Genomic DNA, 5,344 nt, shown 5'->3' with positions numbered 1-5,344 from the left:
CTTGTTCTGTTCACACAACAACCTCTTGGTCTAGGAACAGGTTTCTATGAGCACAATGAAGTGTTCTGGGACTCCTGTTCTCAAGTTTAGCCATAATTATTATGACTCACACAGTCAAATGTCAATAAAGCACAACTAGACATTGTTCTGATATTCCGTGCTCAGCCAGGAACTATGTGACATCAGCAATGATACCTCTGGCGCTATGGCCTCGTCTCAATTCAGCTGAACTACTGGCAGCTCTCTCCATACTGTTCTCGTCATCTTCTAATGATCTTCAGCCGTATTTTTACTTGCATGTGATATTAATGATATTCCATAATTTCTATTTTTAGTTGCATCACCTTTCTTGTGTGTGTGTGTGTGTGTGTGTGTGTGTGTGTTTTATTTATTTAAGTTGAGGCCTTGACTGCGTATTTCCGCAGTGGGTACAGGCGCTCTTTTCACTGCTGCTTCTTGGTCTTCAGGTTCTCCTCATGCTTGTTGAGCCATTAGCGCATGGAACGTGTTCTCTTGCGCCGCAGATCCAGGGGTTTGTACTTCTTGTCCTTATAGTATTTTCTGAGGTTCTCCTTCTGAGTCTGATTAATAACAGTGAGAACATGGGCAATGGATTTTCGGACAACTCGGATTTTGGAGAGCTTAGAAGCCGCACTGCCTGTCACTTTGGCGACGCGCAGCTGGGAAAGCTCTACCTTCAGATCGTGCAGCTGTTTGAACAGCTCCTCCTTCTTCTTTCCGCGAAGGTCCCGAGCCTTGATTTTGGCCATGGCTGAGCGATGGAACCTGGTTGCCGCCTGATCCAAGCCCAAGAGGAACCTTTCTTGGGAATGGAGACAAAAATGGATCTCTTCCAGGCCACAGTAATATTGCTAGTAGTGCCCTAATGAGACAGAAGCCTTGATGCACAATACATCATGAAATACTCTGCCTGGTGACATGAAAGAGAGATGATAAACAAGCTCAACAAAACAAAAACTCATCAAAGAAACAAGTTTATGAGAAATACTGATTCATAAATTTAAAATAATATCCCTTATATTCTAAAAGTATAAAATTATCATGATCACAAAATATGACTAATGATTGATAAGAATATATAATAATGAAGTACACCAACTCTGAGAGCCTTTCAGTTATTAGCAGCACCACGGCTAGGACCACAGGCCAGGGACCTACTTTAGGTTCAGCTATTCCAGTAGCTCTCTGAGGCTACAGCATGCTATCTGGAGGCTGTTCAAAGGTGGTGGGAACTACAGCCCCTGAGGCGAAGCCAGGAGCAGATTGAGAAGTGCAAGTAAATTAAAAAACCCTCTGGCAAAGACATCAGCTCTGAGCCTCTTAAGAAGAGAACCATGAGATAAAATGAAAGCACATTTTGCAGCTCTCCACTCTACTGGAATTTCCTCTGGACTTCCTTCTCCAAGAAATTCCCGTCAGTTTATCTTTTTGATTCTCTTGCAATCATCATTGCCTCTGCCTCAACCTCTCTGCCTTAGCGTTTCTCAATGTAGAATCATTCCCCAAGGATTGGAGTTGTCTTACGCATCCTCTGCATCCATGTAAAGATACCCCTGAACATATGTCTTCCCTTCTAGAAACATCATCAAAGACAAAAGAATCATCTCCTTTTCTAACTTGCATTCATCTTGTAAAGGAGAAATGTTTCTTTCAAGGATAACCCCAATTCTCCTGCTGTCTCTGCTGTGAATTAACTAGAAGTTATTGGCCAAACTATTCCACATACACATAAAGGTTTAGATCAACTGGTAAATCTATGTGAATGCACTTCCTGTCAGAAAACACTAGCTCATGTGAAAGGAATATTTGGCTCAAAAATATGTGAACTGTTAACATTGTTCAATTCTCATGTTCCTTGCCAATAAACTTATAAAATTCATGGAGAAAAAAAGGAATATATAATAAGGATAAAAGGAGTTATTTTAATATAAAACATGCTAACAATTACTAACATGAAATATCTGTGTCCTGAGGAATAACATACACTTGGTTGAAGAAGGCATTAGTAAGGTGGAAGTGTTAGAAAATTATTTAATATGGCAAAAAGAAAGAGGGAAGAAGAGGCATAAGACATGAAAAATAGCACAAGAGATTGCAAGATCCATTAAAATAAACAGCAGAAAAGAAAAATGGACAATAAAAGCACTATTAAGAAAAAGAGAAAGAATTCCAGAAATGAAAACAGGTTTCTTCTAAAAATGAAAACTCCAAATCCTGAACTGACTGTATTAAAAGTAGATGCACATGCAACCACACATACATACACTCTTATGTGTGGTGGAGAAAAATTAATACATGATAGCTGTTGTTATATACTGTTGGGTCAACTCCCAACTCATAGTGACAATAGCTCTGAATTCTGCACTATACTGAGCCAACTTGATTGTCTCTGACACACCTACCCCCATTACCTCAGTCACTGAGTCAATCCATCTCATCCAGGGTTTTCCTCTCTTGCACTGCCCGTTCACCCTTTCAAGCATGATGCCCTCTCCAAGGACTGGTCCCACCATGCAACATGACCAAAATACTCCAGGCTAAACTTCAAAATCCTCGCCTCCAAGGAGCAGCCTGGTTTCACCTTCTCTCTGATGGACCTGTTTGTCCTCCTAGCAGCCCACAGTATATTCAATACTCTTCTACAACACCACAGCTCAAAGGCATCAATTCTCCTTCTATCATCCTTAGTCATTGTTCGACTTTCTGATGCATAGCAAGTAATTGCAAAGGCCATGACCTGAATCAGGGACACGGTAGTCTCCAGACTATTATTGTTGCTCTTCAGTACTCTGGAGAGGTAACTGATAGCAGATTTTTCCCAATGCAATTACTTATCTTTTGATTTCCTGACTGGTGGTACCAAGAGTGTTGTTTGTGGAGCCAAACATGACAGATAAAGGTAAAATCCTAAAAACATTTTGTTAAAAAAATCTTGTTGCAGGGAAACAAGAATCTGACTAACATGAGTTTTCTTGGCAGTAAAGCCAGGCAGGAAGGATAATGAAGCTTTAGCCATAAAATACTGAGGGATAAGAATTTTTGTTTTCTTAACGTAGTTTAGAAACCAAACAAAGTATCCTACAAAAGGGAGAGTAACATAAACATACTTTTGTCCATTTAAAACATATTAGTCAGTGCAAACATTATGGAAGGCAGTATGGCACTTTCTCAAAAAGTTGGAAATAGAAATACCATTTGACTCAGCAATTCCACTACTGGAAATAAATCTGAAAGAAATCATAACTGCCACCCAAGCAGATATATGCACACCCATGTTTATTGCTGCATTGTTCACAATAGCAAAAAAAAAAAAAAAGATGACCCTGGAGGACATTATGTAGAGTGAAATATATCAGTCACAAAAGGACAAATATTGCCTAGGGCCACAGTTGTGAAATGGGACTGACATCAGGGTTGAGGGAAGACTGAGAAGGAGGGTATGAATGATGTATACTGCATTGACACCGATGAGGAAAAGAACTGTTTAAAAGGAACATATGGGTATTAGTTGCATGACAACCATCCAGAATAAGAGCTGCATAGCAAAGTGTATGGGGGATGAAGGTGGGGAGAAAACTGCACAACAATGAAAGGATTTTTATTTTTTTCAAAAAGAAAAGCAAACTGGAGGGGTGGGTAGGAAGGAAAGTGTGCAACAATGAATGAATGGAAATCTAAGTTTTCTATAAACTTTCATTAAAATCTATATTGTTTAAAAAAAAGCAACAACAAACAACCCTACCATGTCACTCAAGATCCCAAAAATAGAATGACACAGTAAAATGAACATAATTCTGAGAAGGGTAATTTACATAATTTGTTAACCTAGCTACTAATTTTATAGCTCTGGGTGGTTGTTGTTATGTGCTGTCAAGTCACCTGAGACTCATAGTGATGCTATGTACAACAGCCCTAAACTCTGCTGTATCCCATGCCTATCTTATTGTCTCTGACACACCTATCCCTATTACCCCAGTGCTTGAATCAATCCATCTTTTCGAGGGTCTTCCTCTCCTGCGCTGTCCCTCCACCCTCCCAATCATGGTCCCTCTCCAAGAACTTATCCTGCCTTGCAACATGTCCAAAATATGTCAGATGAAGCTTCAGAATCCTTGTCTCCAAGGAGAATCCTAGATGAACTTGTGTGTTCTCCTAGCAGTCCATGGTATATTCAATACTCTTCTCCAGCACCTAAGCTCAAAAGCATCAACTCTCTTTCTATCATCCCTAGTCATTGTCTAGCTCTCAGATGCATAGCAAGTAATTGCAAAGACCATGGCCTGTATCAGGTGCACCTTAGTCTCCACACTGACATTGTTGCTCTTCACTATTTTGGATGTTAATCATAGAGTTGCACAATTCAATGGGTGGTTGGGATGAAGGAAATGGGAAGTATCCTTTGTGAAAAACAATGTATTCTAACTTTGTAAATAAATCACCACATAAAAAAAATAGGACAAGTCATACAAGACAAATACTAAACTTATAAAACAAACAAAAACAAAACCTGTATTTTTCTGGGTAGAAAATATAGCCGGACAGCAAAGATAGGAGAGAACAGACAAGTGACAGCTGTAGGTAAGTAATTTGTGTTTTTAACAAAGTTTGGTGGTCATATTTTGGGTTATCTCTTCATAAGAATATGTTGTTGATCCTAAAATGATGCCTCAAAAACTCCAGTTTTACTTTAATCATGAAGACAAGAACATATAGGCGTTCTCTTTTGTCTATAATTATACTTTCAAGAGTGCCCCCCCTTTTTTAAGTAGATGATGGTGGCGTGTTGTATTCCTGGGTGGTCCTTGCAGCTGTTAACTATTGATGCTTTCCATGCAAGCAGGGTATCGGTAAGAATTTGGAACAAATCACAAATACCCATAAAATGTAAAGTCTACTTATTAATCCAGGTTGGAGATAGACATATGGAACATAGTTAGCATTTTAGTTGGATGCTTCTGTAAGGCGAATCCCAGGGCAGTCTGTGATGGATTTTTTTCCCTTTAAAAATAGTTCAACTTTTTTTCCCCATATAAACAAAGAGGAGAGGGAGGGTGGAAGCATGGTAGGAAAGAAGCAGGAAAAAAAGAGAAGAAAAATAGAAAATAAAAGGATATTTGGAAATAATGCTCTTTAAGCTGCTGTCCAAAACAGATTCACATCAATGTTCTTTATATTTGGAGACAACATATTTGGGTGTATAATGACAATGGTAATAAATGTGACATCGGGAAGGAGTGTCCAGTAAATACTTGAAATCTTTTCCCAATGCTTGCTTCTTTGACACTCTAATGTCTTAGAAACCACTGGGTTACATTTGAATGCC

At 39.1% G+C, this 5,344-nt stretch overlaps 1 pseudogene; it reads right to left on the bottom strand.

Annotated features, from left to right (window-relative positions):
* Nucleotides 1-392: 392 nt before the first annotated feature.
* Nucleotides 393-770, bottom strand: LOC102867085 (annotated as a pseudogene).
* Nucleotides 771-5,344: the final 4,574 nt, after the last annotated feature.

Source organism: Elephantulus edwardii, unplaced genomic scaffold (genome assembly GCF_000299155.1).
Source record: "Elephantulus edwardii isolate Elephantulus edwardi_28Jun2011 unplaced genomic scaffold, EleEdw1.0 scaffold00012, whole genome shotgun sequence".
NCBI lineage: Eukaryota > Metazoa > Chordata > Mammalia > Macroscelidea > Macroscelididae > Elephantulus > Elephantulus edwardii.
Note: the sequence above shows the minus strand (reverse complement) of the source record. Positions and strands in the feature narration are given on the sequence as shown.